The following is an 18,182-nucleotide window of genomic DNA, read 5'->3' as shown; positions in this document are numbered from 1 at the left end:
AATTGGGCAAACCTGGGTCTTAAATGGAATGTCTCTATCACCTCCCAGCCCCAGGACTTGGGCTTCTTCAAAATAGACATATTGTAGGAAGCAGAATTCGAAGAGATATCTCCTGGACATGACAGGATGCTTGCACTAAGAGAGACATAAGCGCCCTGGTCCCTAGTTGAGGAGCTAGTGGCAGATGACAGCTTCTGTGGAAGGCTCTATATTCAGGTCCATGGATCCCGGTAGATTACTTGTACCACAGTAGAAGACTTCATCTGGATTTTCAAAAAAATTTACTCAGATCTTGTTTAAACACCTCAGAAATCAAGCTGGCACATTTTCAGGAAATTGGGAATAATGCTACCTCTAGACCCAGCTATAGCACTCCTGGGCATATACTTGAAAGGTGCTCCACCATAAAACAAGGACATATGCTCAACTATGTTTGTAGTAGTCTTATTCATAATAGCCAGAATCTGGAAACAACCTAGTTGTCTCTCAACTGAAGAATGGATAAAGAAATTATGGTACATTTACACAATAGAATACTACTCAGCTATTAAAAACAAAGAAATATTGAAATTTGCAGGAAAATGGATGGAACTAGATATGATCATCCTGAGTGAGGCAACCCAGGCTCAGAAAGACACACATGATATATACTCACTTATAAGTGGATAGGAGCCCAACAAAGATGTCTTCTGGGAGTCTTCCTTCAGCCAGGGATTGGGAAAGATGCTGGGACTCACTGCTGGACTTCAGATGAGAGTGGTGTAGAAGAATGGGGAGATGGAAGGGCCTGGAGGGGTCACGAGCCCCACAAGAAGACCATCAAGGCTGGCGGATCTGGATCCGGGGGACCAAGTGCAATGCATGCAATAAACCTAGATCCCTCATTCAGATCTAGCCAATGGACAACTAATTCTCCATGGTTGTGGAGATAGTGGGTACTGCCTTTGACATGAACTCTGGCAGCCTCAATTTGATCACTTCCCCTTGGTGGGGAGGCCTGGTGGCACAGAGAAGAAGGGAAAGTAGGCTATCCAGATGAGACCTGATAGACTGTGGTCATATGGTGGGGGAGGAAGTCTCCTTTGTCACAGGTCTAGGGGAGAGGAATGGGGTGAAAGAGGAAACAGTGTGGGAACAGGAAGATACAAGTGAGGGGATAACACTCAGGATGTAATCTGAATAAATTATAATAAAAATCTTATTTGTTTTAAAAAGAAGACATGGGGTTGATAGAGATGCATTTTTCAGAGGCCTAGCAGAGGTTTCAAGGGAGGATTAAATGAGAAAATGATATAAATACACTGTACACATCTGCAACATTCTCCAGGAAAAACCAAAATATTATTTAAATGGATTATTTCTTATGAACCTAGGCTTTTTATTCCTAATGCGTGGCTATGTGTTTATAGCCTTTGGGATGTATTTACTAATTTCATAGAAGAGTTTACAATTTTCCTGTCCATGTGCATATACATTGTACACTATTTCTACTCACTCACCAAAATAAACAACGACCTATGACATCCCTGTGGAACTTTAAATCACAGTGGTTGGTGAAATCAATAAAACAAGCACAGGAAGAAAATTGCCTCATCATAGCACTAATATATGTAATCTGAAAGTGGTGATTTCATTAAAAACAAAACAAAAAAAAAACCCAAACAAACAAATGAAAGAGAAGTTCAGTTCTAGTATTTGAGTAAGAAGGGAAAGACAGTTGGCTATAATTACTGTGTTATAGTTAGGTAGAAGCAGGAAGTGCTGATGTGCAACTTCTATTATAAGGTAAGAAAAGACATAAGAAAATACCACATATGTTAATTAAGAGGATGTGTTACAAGAAAGGATGTTAAGTGTTTTAAATATAAAGATAGTTCAAAATATACACAATAAAAATGTATCAAAGTAACATGTTTTCAAGCAATGTCTATGCTCTCAATGTTTTATGCATTAGTTAAAATAAACTTAATTTTTAAAGTATTCACAAATCACAGGGATAAAATGTTTTAGACTTTAAAATCCATAGGATGTGCTAGGACTGAAGACGAATTAGTATTTCATATAAAATTATCTGTCTGCTGTGTTAGTAATCTAGCTTTAGAAGCCTCTGGCCACTATTATATTGCCATTTTTCATAACATTGTTGGCAATTTTTCTAAGCATCATGGAATATTTACTTATGTTTTTATTGCTTCAATACCCATTTGATCCTCATACCTGGCTTCAAAGTTCAGTGAGTTCAAGATCTGAGCAACATAGAGGTAAAAAACAGTGTGAAAATTTTCATTCAAAATTTAGGACTCAGCTTATTTTGTTATGTTACTGCAATGTTCAGTGTCCAACATATTTTTTTTTTATCTTGATGGAAATTGCAATATGTCCTTTCTTGGTATCCCTTGTTGAATGAAAGGTCTAGTATTAAATTGCTTCATTCAGGAAAACCCAATGGCTATGTAGTAGAAGACATAACTAGATAACTAGCACATTAGAAACTAGATCACCAGAGCACCATAAAAATACCACTATCATGCTCATCATCCTCCATGAGGTAGGCTGGGCGTTGCCAGGAGTTAACCTGAAAGGTTTAAATGCCATATTCTTCAGGTCTCAGGTTTTTGAAGACGTTATCTAACTGCGATACCTTATCTTTCTATAGAATCATATCTACCTGTTGCACCTAAGATGTATATTCTTGTGATAAAAATAGACTAGTAATGGACATGACAATGATTTGGTCAACTAACAGTTAACTTGCATAGCATTTATCCTAAGTAGCCTGCAATAGCACTTTCAAAGTATTGGAAGCAAACATTTTGTTTTATAATTGAGTTATATGAGTACAGTACAGAATATTAAAGTAGAAATATATATAATATATGTGAAGAATAATCTTAAATTTGAATTATATACGACTGTATCTAAAGTTAAACTTGTTTTGTATCTATACACAAAATGGTTTCAAATGTGGCAAACAAGACACTGGGCAAAATGTCCCGGTTTTTACCACAGACAGAATTCTGCCTAAAAAAGGGCAAGCTTGGATGCAGGCAGAGTCAATGTCCAAACTTTAGGAACACAAGGTAAGCAAGTCCTTAATAGTACCTGCCTCACAAATATGTCTGTCAAATATATTGGGTGGGCCAGATGACTGAAGAAGATGCTCCAACATTATAGAGAGTTTTGGGTGACTGCTCAGGTAGCAAACTGTCTCTGTCATCTTCTCACTTGGGGAACAGCTAACTTGCACCCCCTGTTTACTCACGGGTCAATTTTTTTCCTTCTCAAGTGTCTGATGAGGTTGAAGTCCAGAGAGTTAATTTTAAAATTAAACTTAGTTGTTTAGGGGTTAAGATGTTTTAAGATCTAGATAGATGTTTTAAGTTGATAATGATGACAAGATATGATTGATATTGATTTACATTCAGAATTTTTGACACACTAAGATAGGAATGATGTTTTCTTCAAGGCTGCCAAAACACTAAGATTGTACAATATATAATTTCTGATTATTTCATGTTTCTTCTTGCTATATGTAGTTTATTGTACATATATATAATATAAATGTATATGTAAATTTAAAGAATATTAAAAATAAATAAATAAATAAACAAAGACAAGGAACCAGTATATAGGTAGGCCTTGATGGATGACAGAAACACCATAGTTGGCTTCTTTCTAAGCAATGCTAGGGTATGAAATTTAATTAATTCTTTAGCAAACTACAATCATTATTCAACTTAAAAGGTATGAAATAAACTTTGTAATAACTTCTCTCTGTCTTTCATTCTTCTACTTGCTTCTAGGGTATGTATCCATGATTGTCAAGGTTGAAGTATGTCTTACAGATTGGCCTCATCCTGCTGTGTCGAGTCCAATGGATAGTATCCTAATTACAGGCTGTATGAGACAGATTGGACAGATTTGGCTGCAGCATGTCAGCCAAATTAATCAGACTGGCTAATGGAGCAGAGAGCACACAAGAGAATTAGCAAGAATCCAAGGAAATATAGACAGAATGGCAAGAAATTGTTGCTAGAATGCTCTCCATATGTATCTCGTGCGTCTGCTCATCTTATAAGCAATGGAATTGCTTGCCTTTTGTTCTGGGCTTTCTTTCAAAGTATGATCATATTACACATAGCCTTCTGAGGAAAAAAAAACCATCTCTACACAAAACAAAGGATAGACTTGTGTACAACATGGAAAAATGGTCTAGGTGTCTCCTTTCAGAGCAAAGAAAAATGTCACTATCACTGAAAAATTATATTCTCTAAAGTTCATCAGTGGTCTTTAGTATTATTCATCTGCACCTGTTCAAAGGCTATCTGGAACTTTTTGTGTCACATATAATAATTAGGAATTCGGAATCAAGGACTTCGACAAAAAAAGTGATTTTCTGGTCATAAGAAACACTGGAGATATATATATATATATATATATATATATATATATATATATATATATATATATATATATATATATATCCCAATGTACTTAGCATCTTGGTTTTTTTGTAAGCATCAGCTAAACTATGAAAGGCTGGTCTTCTGTATGCAAGTAGAAAAAACATAGATTATTCTGTTTTTTCATATTGATCCAACAATGAAATCAAGAACACATTGTTCTCCCAAAAAGCTTCATTTTATTTCCTGTTTTCCTCTTTGCAAATATTTTTCTATTTCAAATCTCTGTTTCATCTCTACATACTATTTAAATTTTTTCATATTTAATATTTTATGGGTGATTCATACTCAATAATGCAGTATCATTATTTCTTTTTTAATGATATTTTTTTCTTCTCTCATATATTACATCCCAAGCACATTTACACCTCACTTCTCTCTTTTTTTCTCCCTCCAACCTCCTCCAATAGCCTAATTTCTCTCTCCCCCAGATTCAGTCCCCCTTCTCCTCTTATAGATAATTAGGCTTCCCAGGAACATCAACCAAACAGGAGATCACAAGCTACAACAAAACCTGGTACATACCATCACATCACATCACATCAACACTTGACAAGGCAACTCAGAGGCAAGAAAAAGATTCCACACAGGGAAAAGTCAGGGACAGCACTGCTCCCATTGTTAGCATTTATTCAAGAACCCCAAACAATTTAGCCATAACATATATGCAAAGGTCCCAGATCAGACTTCTACAGGGTCCCTGATCTCTGCAAATTCCTGTGAGTCCTGGTCATCTGATTCTGTGGGCCGTATTCCCCTGGTATGTTCCTGATCCTTCTGGATCTTCTGAACAATACCATGGATGGTTACTACATTCTGATTTCTTGTTCTTCCAACACTAAAATTTTAAATTTAGAACATAACACTGTCACTTCACTGTCACCTACTCATAGATTTTTACAAAGATATATATTATAATTCTCTCTGTACTCTCTTATAGAAACATAAAAATATAATGGTATTCTTGAATATAAGATAGTTCTCTCCTTACCAGGACTTCCCATGTTGTGATAATATATTTGTTAGCAATGGTTTCTGTGTTTTCCTAAAAGGATTGTTTTAGCCATCATCCAAATAGGTTATTATATGTTTAGCATGCTCAAGTGATAAACCAACATTAGCAATTTGAAAAGATACTGATTTCACAATGTTCAAATACATAACATTTTGTTCTTATTTACTTAATGTTTATAACAAACAATGTTTTAGTTACTGACCTCCACATTAATCCTTTGACCTAATTACAAAGTAAGCACTGTGGAATGTTGGAGCTTTATTAAATTCTTTGGTTTATTTCTGGAGATTGGCATATTATGGACTTAGTTTTATCATTTCAATCCATAAAAGATTTCTATAGTCAATCCTTAGAAACAGTAGAAAAGAATGTTACTTTTTTTCAGATTAGGTTATTCAAGGTTTTATGAAACAAAGGATCTGATTGGTTCATATTTAATTCCCAGTGATGTTCATATAAGAAGAAGAAATCTGGACATAAAGACTCAAGCATTTCAAATATACAAGATACCCAATGAAAAAGTAAGAGACTATCCATCTGCAAGAGAAAGGACATTTTTTTTTGAAGAGTTATCAAATACAAACGGCATTTTATCTTCTAACATTTAGAACTTAATATGAATTTAACTGTTTGTAATGTTATATTTAACAAACCTGTTGTGTAAATATATTGTATGAATTGAAACATCCTTCTTGGGGAAAGGAAAGGCTACCATAAGACCCAGAAGTAAAGGAAATTTACAAGGCATCCTTATGAAAGATACAATATTCTCAATCCTTCTCTAGAAAATTACATAAATAGTAACAGTGACAGAAAAGAAACTCTCTAAACAAGGAAAGAAGGAATCAGAGTGATGCAGATTTCTTCAACAGCCAACCTTTCTGAAAAAGGTTCTCCCTAATATAGCTTTCTTTGAATAACCCAGCCTCAAGTAGGGAAATATTCATTTATGTTCTGAACAATAACCCTAATAAAATAATGATTTATTGTTAAACATCAATAGAACTGTGTTTTTGGTCCATAATTATTGCCTTTCTGGTATGAATAGATGTTTAGCAGTCATGCAACACTTCTTGTAATGTAACATGGAAAAACAGAACTTCTGAGACCTCAAAGACCACCCCCTAGTGACACATTTCCTCCAAGAAAGCTATACCTACAACAACAGGACCACACCTCCTAATAGTGCAGCTCCCTATCTACCTATGAGGGCCCTTTTTATTCAAACCAATATGGGAGTTATATTTCCACTGAGGCTTAAGCTAGGCCTGTTAGTGAAAAGTGGCTTGACAGAGACCATTGCAGGTGGACAGACAAACAGCAGCCCTGTGCAGCAGTAGTAGCCTAGGTTAAAGGGGTAGATAAGTCACACAAAATAAATATGGTTTAGAGGGCTAGATAGGATAATGACTACCACATACTGCTATACTGATTATTACTCTTTAAATAAAACAATTGATAACATTCTCCTCCAAGGTACCCGATCTTGTTAACACATGTTTTGGTATGTCCATATCTATCCAAGATCAATTAGCAGTTTCTTGGAGTATATTTAAGAACACTAATGGCAATAGTTAGAGAGTTTAAATATTTGTGAGTGGGAAAGAGAACTCACAACATATATTAAGTTGTTTGATGGAAATCTCAAGACCAGTTTCAAGTTAGCTCTGAGAGAATTGTTGGCCAGAAAGATCCCTTGCATCTTACAGATGAGAAGTCTATGTAAAAACAATTGCCGCATTTGGTTGCAACCCAATAGAATTCTACCCAGTTAGACATTGGTGTTGAATATGCCTTATACTATCTATTATGGGCATAATGAAATGCTACTGGGAGTCAGCTAATGTTCTTTCCTAAGTGGTTTGCTTTCATGGCAGAAGAAGATGCCACATGGACAATGCATGGGTGTGGTGTGTGTTACATTACCAACATGTCAAGGAATATATGCCTAGTAAAATATTGAGAATAATATTTTTTAATCAATCAACTACTTTGGGATAGCATTTAAGGCCCAGTGTACCAGATTAGATTATTAATACTGTAAAAGAAATATCTGTGTCTTAAATGACAGAATTAACAACTGTTATTCTTTTCTTAAAGGGATGTGATGAGTGTCTCCAATTGATTTCTAAACATTTGTGACTATGGCTAGAATATCTAATACTGACAGCTTTGTCATAGAAGTGACTCATTGTGTGTGTGTGTGTGTGTGTGTGTGTGTGTGTGTGTGTGTGTGTGTGTGCATTTCATAGTGGATAAGTTACTGCTGACTCTTTAAAATAAGTGACTATTGCTATGGTATAGTAGTCAGTGCTCAGAAAGCCCATGAAAAATGAAATATTCATCAGGCCGCTCACCTCATGTAATACAATTTTATTAGCAATAACAATGGACTCTCCAGCTATCAGCAAGTTCTGAAAGACTTATACAGTGCTCCAGTGATTCAGCTTTTTTTAGTGGTTACCATTCTAGGATAGGAGTAGCTCCTTTTTAATACAGCTACCTTTGAATTGTTTGCCACTTTGTAAATAACTGTCTACTTACATAAATTCAATAAAGTAATGTGCTTACTAATCTAGAATTAGGTAGAATATGTTGTTTACTGTGTTCCCCAAGTTAAAAACATGATCACACTTCCCCAAGAAAAGTTACATAACACAGCCTTAAAAACTAACATAACCATTATGATACAATGTAATATATACTAAATTTATATTGACTAAACAGAAATATCCAAACTCATAGGTACAATCTAATAGCTACTGTATGTTCCACAATGTACGTTTAAGCTAAAAAAACTTCACCTCACTCTTCATCATAGCTGAATATAAAAGCAGTTCTTTTCATGCAAAATTGTTACAGAGGCAACTTTATAGAAAAAGAAAAGACAAAAATAGGAAGATAAATAATGTGTTTGGTGTTGCTGACAGTAGCAAAGTTGAAGTCTAAGAGATAAGACAGATCTTGATAAAGAATGATACTGTTAGTCCATGGGAGTTATGAATGATGGAGCATGCAGACAATGATATCAGAATATTTATTTTTCCTAAGGGATATTGTAGAATACATGTAAGTGTTAGCAGAAAAGCACTGTGTCTAGTTAAAATGAACAGAATATAAGGAGGACACCTATTTCTGATATGTTGTATTAAATGTAATATTTATAGATTTCTATTGCCTTTTTCTTTAGGAATGTGGTTTGTGCTATGTCAGCATATGAGTTCTAGGACCAGCTTTCACTTAAGACTGCTGCTATATGCTCGTGCTTATAATTCTCCAGTACCTTGATACCATGCCTTTTTCATTGTCTTTTGTACTCAGTAGAGTTTTAAACATCAGATATTTGTCTGTTAATGTATATTTCACTCATTTGTTTCTAGGAATATGTATACTGAACTCAGTCTTCAAAATAGAGAAGCATTGTAAAACTTGATGGAAGGTATTATTTACTTTTGTTGTGTCTGTGATAAATATCCAAGAGAAACATTTGTAAAGAAAGGATACTCTTCTTCTGTGTCAATGGTTTTAGATGTGCCAGTCCCTGGTCATGATTGCATTGTTTTTATGAAATTTTAGGAAAGAGGGCATAACAGAACAAAGCTTTTACTCCAGGGCTTACAGCAGAAAAAATGCCCATGTAGGCTTCCTAATTCTACCCTATTACTCATATTCTGCACCTAGGATATGAAATGAGGCCAATATTCAGAGTAGGTCTTCTCATTTACTTAGCAACCCTTTTACGAGTCGCCATAAACAAACTTAGACAAAATATTCCCTTGTCTTTTGTTATCCGTTTTTGTAAGTCATCCATAAAATGCCCCATAGACACACCTAGCCAAATCATATACACTTCTGTCTCCTTAAAAAAAAAAAAGATTTATTAATTTATTATGCAGTTTTCTCCCTGCACGAATGCATTTGCACCAGAAGAGGGCACCAGATCTCATTATAGATTGCTATGAGCCACCACATAGTTGCTGGGAATTCAACTCAGGACTTCTAGAAAAGCAGATGGTGCTATTAATCATTGAACCGTCTATCTTCTAAGTAACTCTCTGTTTAAATTGTCAGTCAACAGTAACCATAACATTATTCTGAGACACCAGACTTTGAGATAAAAAAGCATTTCCTTTGAGCCATCAACAATGCATTTTCCATCCTTTCTTTGGTAAACAACAGAATCAGTCTAAAATATGCTAATGAAAAGTTGTCAGATAGCATAATATGCAGAGAAATTTTAATCCAGCATACCTTGGATCCCTCTGGCTGGAATATAGACATGGCTATACTTTAATCCCAAACAATGAATAAAGAAGGTTGCAAAATAAAAGGATACAGAGGGTCCTAGAAACCTACAAGTAGAACAATATGATAGGCAGATTTGGGCCCAGGGGTCCCACTCAAACTAAGGCACCAGCCAAGGACAATACAGGAGGTAAACTTTAAACCCCTTCCCAGATCTGGCCAATGGTCAGAATATTCTCCACAGTTGAGTGGAGAGTATGATATAACTTTCTCACGTACTCTGGTGCCTCACATTTGACCATGTCCCCTGGAGGGGAGACCTGGTGGCACTCAGAGGAAGGACAGCTGGTAGCCAAGAAGAGACTTGATACCCTATGAGAATATATAGGGGGAGGTGATCCCCCTCAGGAACAGTCATAGGGGAGGGGAATAATGGGAAAATGGGGGGGGGATGGGAGGATACAAGGGATGGGATAAACATTGAGATGTAACAAGAATAAATTAATAAAAAAAAAGAAAAGAAAACATCCATGTCTGAAAGTTACATCTAATTGAGGGGAAGACATAGGGATCAGTCTGAGAAAGATTTGATAGAATGAGCCAGAGATAGGCTATGCCCAACTCTCACAAGAATAGACAGAAAAAAAGAAGCTATTTTAGAGTTGTACAGTAAAATTGAGACTACAGTGTCTCATTTATTTACTTTACATCCTGGTCATAACCCCATGCCTCCTCACTTCCCATTCCTACCCTCCTTTTCTTTCCCTCTTCACCCCTACTGTATTCTTCAGAAAAGGAGAGCATCTTCTTCCTCTCCACCTCAGCTCACCAAGTATCATCAGGATTGAACATGTCATCTCCCTTGTGGCCTGACAAGACAGTATCACTAGGAGGAAATGATCAAAAAGCTGGCAACAGAGTCCATGTCAGAGATAGCCTCTGCTCCCCTTATTGGAGGACCCACATGAAAGTTGAGCTGCCCATTGGTTACATCTGTGAAGAGGCTATAGGTCCAGTCCTTGCATGGTTGTTGGTTGGTGCTTCAGTCTCCTCAAGCCCCTATGGGACATAGTTTATTTGGCTTTGGTTCTTGCGGGGATTCTGTCACCTACAGGTCCTTTTCTCATTCATTCCACTTTTTCACAAGACTCCCTATGCATCACTCATTGTTTGTGAGTCTCAGCATCTGTTTCAAAAAGCTGCTTGGTGGAGCCTCTCAGAGAACAACTCTAATAGGCCCCTGTCAGCAAACATAGCAGAGTATCCTTTAAAAATATTTATTTAAAAAATTCCAATATATTTTGATTGTTTTCAACCCACCAATTCCTTCCAGATTTTTCCTAAATCCCACAGAGTTTAGGTATCTAGTAATGAGGGAATTTCCAAGGAATGGAAAATATAGTTTTATAAGACTTGAGGAAAATACTAAAGTAGGGGTAATAAATGGGGAGGAAATGGAGGGCAATATGAATGGGGAAAAATGGAAGGACAACTAATATTAAAGATCTTTGAAAAATCATATATAAACATATAGCTCTAGAAACACACACACACACACACACACACACACACACACATATATTCGTAGACACCATATAATGGAGGAAGATAATGGATCAACTAGACATCTCATGACACCAAATAAAACCTTATAGGCTAGAAGTGGTTTATATCTTGTTAGGCCATTGATCAAAGGTGTGTGGTAGACATCACCCCGAAAATATCAAATGCTACTATCAAGAAGATAATTATAATTTCCACAATGTTTTGTAAGATACTCATGCTGACTACAAAACTTCATTGTACATGGAGAAATCAAGGTGGTGCTCAACTAGAAGTTTTATCTGCATAGACTAATGTTCATAATGCTAGAAGTAGCTTTTATATTTCTTCAGTATAAACACCAAACAGTGGGAGAAGACCATGCTGTTTTAAGATTACTAGGAAATAATTTATTTGTCTGGAGTGGCACTCTAACTATGATTCCTTAACTTCCAAGCATGCTGGACTATGCTGTGGGAGACAATGCTCTAAATGGAGGTCACTTTTATTGCATTAATTGGTTTTGGTTTACTCTAGGCTTGCACTTTATGGTTGGCTTATCTGTAGCTTAAATTAATATAAATTCACATTGTTGTTATAAAATAGACTGTAGTCTCACGAAGCCATAATTCTCCAGAAAGAAAGTCTGAAATATTGCTTCAAGAGATCATTAAGGTGATGCAAGGTCATGTAGATAGCCTCTAATGAGCTGTCTAGTATTATCTAAGGAAGGAGATGAGAGAGAGAGAAGTCCATACAAAGGATGGAGAAAAATGATCTGTCTACCAACCAAGATGAGCTTCCTGAAGATAAAACCCACACTGTGAATATATTGTTGTTTTAGGTTCCACAATTTTGGGAACTATCACTGTTTTTAAACCTACATCATGTGGTCTTTTGGTATGGTGTTTTTAGACCTTTAGTGCTCTCTTATTCTGCCTTTCTCATTTATTTTCTTTTTTGCATGTCTATGAATCTTATTTTTAATATATAAAAATTATTAGTACTGTAGTGTAGAAATTTTTACTTTGTAAGTTGTAAAGAGTCATATCTGTGTATCATTTAACTAGGCTTCTGAACTCTTCATGTATATAACTAGTGGATTTTCTAAAAGAAATGTCTTTTTGTTATTTCTTCTTAAATGGTGTAATAAGTTTCTATGAAGATTTATATAGTGCTTGAAATCATCTATATTTTCCTGAATATGGAGCACCTATCCTCACACAAATTATCTGTGTACTGCTTATTACTTACATTTCATAATACATAGAAAATACAGACAATGAGTGAGGTAATGAGATATTTTGTTTTGGGATCATAATCTACCCAAATGCAAATAAGCCAGAGCAGAAGGGACTTCACATATAAGACATGTTAAGGCATTTGTACCTCATCTTCAATATTTCATGAAAGTAATTACTGTTAGAAAAACACATACAATTAAAGAACAAAACTAAAATTAGAAGAATCTTGATAGTTCATCTAAAAACATACCTATTAAGTCTAAACTATGCACCCATCCTCACAACAAATTATCTGTGTACTTCTTATTACTTACATTTCATAATACATAGAAAATACAGATAATGAGTAAGCTGATGAAAACAAAGCTGAAATCTGTAGTCTTATGCCAGTTTGACTCACAAAATAGTTATCTGAAAGAAGGGAATCTCAGATGAGAAGCTACCTCTATAAGACTCACTTATAAGGTATTTTCTTTTTTTTTCCAACATTGAGGAAGGTTCCATGGAATTGATTTTATTTTTTTAAACTATTTATTAATTTATTCTCATTACATTTCAATGGTTATCCCATCCCTTGTATCCTCCCATTTATCCCTCCCTCCCATTTTCCACTTATTCCCCTCCCCTATGACTGTGACTGAGGGGGATTTCCTCCCCCTGTATATGCTCATAGGGTATCAAGTCTCTTCTTGGTAACCTGCTGTCCTTTTCTGAGTGCCACCAGGTCTCCCCCTTCAGGGGACATGGTCAAATGTGAGGCACCAGAGTTCATGTGAAAGTCATACCCCACTCTCCACTCAACTGTGGAGAATGTTCTGACCATTGGCTAGATCTGGGTAGGGGTTTAAAGTTTACCGCCTGTATTGTCCTTGGCTGGTTCCTTAGTTTGAGCGGGACCCCTTGGCCCAAATCTGCCTATCATAATGTTCTACTTGTAGGTTTCTAGGACCCTCTGGATCCTTCTACTTTGCTATTCTCCCATGCTTCTCTCATCTAGAATCCCAATAGGATGTCCTCCCCCCTGTCTTAATTTCCTGGTAAGTGAAGGTTTTCATGGGACATGCCCCTTGGGTATTTTCTTAATTAGTGATTGATGGAGGAAGGCACAATCCACTGTGGGTGGACCCATTCCTGGCCTGGTAGACCTGAATTCCATAAGAAATTAGGCTAAGCAAACCAGGAGAAGCAAGCAATAAGAAGCACACTCCATAACCTCTCTATCAGTTCTTGATTTTCTGTTCTTGCTCTGTTTGATTGCTGTCCTGACTTCATTTGATGATGAACAGAAATATTGAAGTGTAAGCCAAATAAGTCCTTTACTCAACAACCTCCGTTTTGGTCATAGTGTTTAATCACAGGAATAGAAATCCTAAGACAATAGCCTATAATTAAAGTGATGCCAATGAAAGGGCTCCAGATATGAGGAGTTCTGTAGAAAAACTACCAGCTTTATTTTTAATCATTAACACTGTATTTGTGATAGACTATCTTTTTAATTTTTAATAATTTCAATCTCTTTTAGAGACATTTTAATCTAACATAATTGTGTAACATAATGTGTAATTGGGAAAAGTCCAACCATTCAGAGATAAATTGGTCTTTATCAAAGAAGGAAAGATGCTGGCTGTGACCACCTGGTTTCATAATTTATGTTGTCACTCATGGTGTGAACCGTAGTTTAGCTAATGTGTTTCCTCACCTATAACTGACAGTGATAATATATGAAGGCAATTGCTAGTAAAAACTATTACAAAATGTTTTATGCTTTAGTATAAAATACAAAGTATAAAACTATTTTATGCTTTAGAATTGTCTAATTACCATCTAACTATATATTATTTATGTATATAATATATGTATATGCATAATATCTTAACCAACAAGGAACTTGATTTCTTTATAAATATATCAGATGAAATGCAAAAAAAATATAAGGTTTGGAAATACTCAGAATTATTAGAAACTTAGTTATATTACTAAGAACATGAAATTGACACCAAACTCACTAGAACTAAAACATATACATTGCAAAATATCTATATAGTATAATATTGAAATATTATGTCTATGATGGCAGTTTCTGAAAGATATATTGATTACTAATACATTATATTTTTAATAGCATTCATATCACATACTCTGCTTTATCTATAGCATTTTATGAAACAAACCACTGACCATATTGGGAAGAAGACATTCCATTAAGCATATAATTTTCTTTCACTATCTATCATGCAATAACTGAATTTACTATGAGACATTTACTATAATCCATTCATTTTATTGGAATTTTTCTACAGATAAATAAAAATGTGATGCAAAACACTGTAATGACACATGTCTCTTTCTTTTATTTTTTAAGAAGTATTTAATTGGGCCCCTGCTTACTGTTACAGAGGTTAAGTACACTCCATGACCATCGTGGCAGGGAGCATAAAAATGAACAAACAGACATGGCACTGGAGTAGTAGCTAAGACTCCAGAGCTGCACATCTGCTTGTCATTCTTTCACTATCAGAAACATGGGAACCTGCATCTAGTATGGGAATTGCCTTCAAGATGTCGACTTTTTGAAGATTAGAAGGCATGTGCTTTGTGGCGAAATTTAAAAAACGGATCTCTATGTGATCCATATAGTCCATGGCAAAGATAAAGTCTTCTGGAGAGAGATTGGAAGCCTCCCCCAACCCTGGATGCCCACCCTCTCCATCCCCACCCACACCTTTACCCCTCATCCCACCCCTGAGTGTATTTTCTCCGATGAAAGAAAATTTTTTCTATCTTTCCAAGTCAACACTACGAGTAGCTGCTAAGGACATAACAGATCCCATCCATCTCCACTTGATAGATATTGACGTTCAGATCACAGTTTGTCTCTTCTGTGGTTTTCTGCCATGTTTTCTAAGCTGTTCCATGACACATTTAACAGTTTCATCTGAGCTTTCCAGCAGCTCAGGGGCAACCTTCTCATTCCCCCAGGCCTGTTCCAGCCTCTCCATAAGTTCTTCAGATCACCTCCTCATTACCTCCCTCAGAATCCTGTCTACTGAGATCTGGTTTTCTCTCTCATCCTTTCTGAATCAAGATCAATTCTGATTCTGTCATCAGTTATAAATCTGAATCTCATAGCAGGCACTTACAGCAGGTTTCCTAGAGCAACCATCAGTGCAGGACAAGACTGCTGCATCCTCTTCCCTCTCTTCCTGTCCAGCATAGTCTGTGTTCAGAGGCTCCAGAAATATTTACATTTCCAAATATGGAGGGCAGGGGATAATGGTAGGACTTGAAAGAGTGCAAATAAACTGAAGCAAATAAAAGAAAGATAAAGCCTTCTTTAAAAATAAACAAATAATGATAATTTTTTTCTACAATGAATAAAGGACAAAATATATTATGAACTTCCTAAGATCATATTTAATGATAATTGTTCTGTCTTTATAGTAGTGATTTATGTTATTAATTTCATGACAATGGAATGTAGTTAAAATTACTATATACAGGCATATGTCACTTAACAATGTATTCTGAAAACACATTTTAAGTGAGTGCATGCACACACCTTCAAGGATAGAATGTTACTTGACACAATCATTTTCTGGGACCACAGTCTTGAATGTAGTCTGTCATAGAGCAAATCCTTTTTATTGTATGCATTACTATGTGTCCAGATTGTACTCAAATGGCGGATCATTTGTTTATTTTCTTTACTATCAATCTAATGAAAAGTAAAAATATGGCCCTTACATTATAAAAGTTCATTACCTGTAAGCAATGTTTAATATACTGAAAGTATACCCTAAGTATGTATGTTTTTCTGAATCTACATAAGTACAGTGTGAATAAAGCTGAACAGACTATTACATATATATATTTGAACATAAAAAGAAATGAAATATATTGTAAAGAAAAAATACCTTATAGTCTATCACACTAACTTATAAACCTGTATGACTGAAGTTTCTAAGTACATCCAGTTAAAAATCAAAAGTGTATCTCCCTTGAAATATTATCTATATGAATTATAAGTATAACACATGACTGCATGCATCTTAAATGTCTTTGTAAGGTTCAATTATTGAAGATGTAACAGAGCAAAAATCCAGAATCATGTTCAGTTTGCTTATCTGAGTAAGACTGGCTTTACACACGGAATTTGGATATTTCTCTCCATTGTAATTTTGAGAATAGTTTGAAAATATTGCTAGGGGTTTTAAAAGAGTACTTTAATTTACAATGGAATTATTCAAGTTCTGAACCTTTGTCTGTTGAGAGACTTTATCACTGGTTTGACTTCATTACTTGTTAAGCTGCTAGAGGAGCCTCTGCTCTTTTTGTTCAATTTTCTGTGTAGAAATTGAACTATTTCATTGTAAGAAGACATGATAGATGAAAAGGTTTTAATTAGATTTGGATTTTAAAATATTTGCAGTTGACCAAAATGTTATTTATTTTGGAGAAAATTCTATTGATTACAGAGAGGACTGCATTCTTCAGCTCTTTAATAGGATATTCTGTAAATTCCTATTGATTTCATTTGATAATTGTTACAGTTTTTACTGGTATATCTTTCTTTTTTTTTTTTTTTTTTTTTTTTTTTTTTTTTATTAATTTATTCTTGTTACATCTCAATGTTTATCCCATCCCTTGTATCCTCCCCATTCCTCCCCCCCCCCTTTTCCCATTATTCCCCTCCCTATGACTGTTCCTGAGGGGGATTCCGTCCCCCTATCTATCTCATAGGGTATCAAGTCTCTTCTTGGCTACTTTGCTGTCCTTCCTCTGAGTGCCACCAGGTCTCCCCCTCCAGGGGACATGGTCAAATGTGAGGCACCAGAGTATGTGAGAAAGTCGTATCACACTCTCCACTCAACTGTGGAGAATATTCTGACCATTGGCTTCTTCTACCCTTTTTCTTTTGAATATTGAAGATCTATCTATCGATGAATATAAAGAATTGAAATAATCTACTGTTATTAGATATGAAAACTTTTGTATGTTTATAATATTAATTTTATTTCTTATGTAATATGTGGAAACATTTGTGCAGATGTACTTACATTTTTTATATATATATATTTTTTTTTTAAATTTTTTTAATTTTTATTTTTTATTAATTTATTCTTGTTACATCTCAATGTTTATCCCATCCCTTGTATCCCTCCCATTCCCCCCCCCCCATTTCCCATTATTCCCCTCCCCTATGACTGTTTCCTGAGGGGGATTACGTCCCCCTATATATTCTCATAGGGTATCAAGTCTCTTCTTGGCTACTTGCTGTCCTTCCTCTGAGTGCCACCAGGTCTCCCCCTCCAGGGGACATGGTCAAATGTGAGGCACCAGAGTACGTGAGAAAGTCGTATCACACTCTCCACTCAACTGTGGAGAATAATCTGAACCAATTGGCTAGATCTGGGAAGGGGTTTAAAGTTTACCTCCTGTATTGTCCTTGGCTGGTGCCTTAGTTTGAGCGGGACCCCTGGGCCCAAATCTGCCTATCATATTGTTCTACTTGTAGATTTCTAGGACCCTCTGGATCCTTTTATTTTGCTGTTCTCCCATGCGTCTCTCATTTAGAGTCCCAATAGGATGCCTTCCCCTCTGTCCCAGTTTCCTGGTAAGTGAAGGCTTTCGTGGGACATGCCCCTTGGGCTAGTATGCAGATATAAGTGAGTA

The 18,182-nt window shown here is 35.7% G+C and overlaps 1 pseudogene; it reads right to left on the bottom strand.

Moving 5' to 3' along the window:
* Nucleotides 1–14,980: 14,980 nt before the first annotated feature.
* LOC127202307 (DNA replication complex GINS protein SLD5-like) lies at nucleotides 14,981–15,696 on the bottom strand (annotated as a pseudogene).
* Nucleotides 15,697–18,182: the final 2,486 nt, after the last annotated feature.

The sequence above is a fragment of the Acomys russatus genome, chromosome 18 (genome assembly GCF_903995435.1).
Source record: "Acomys russatus chromosome 18, mAcoRus1.1, whole genome shotgun sequence".
In the NCBI taxonomy this organism is placed as follows: Eukaryota; Metazoa; Chordata; class Mammalia; order Rodentia; family Muridae; genus Acomys; species Acomys russatus.
This window is presented reverse-complemented; position numbering and strand designations above follow the sequence as displayed.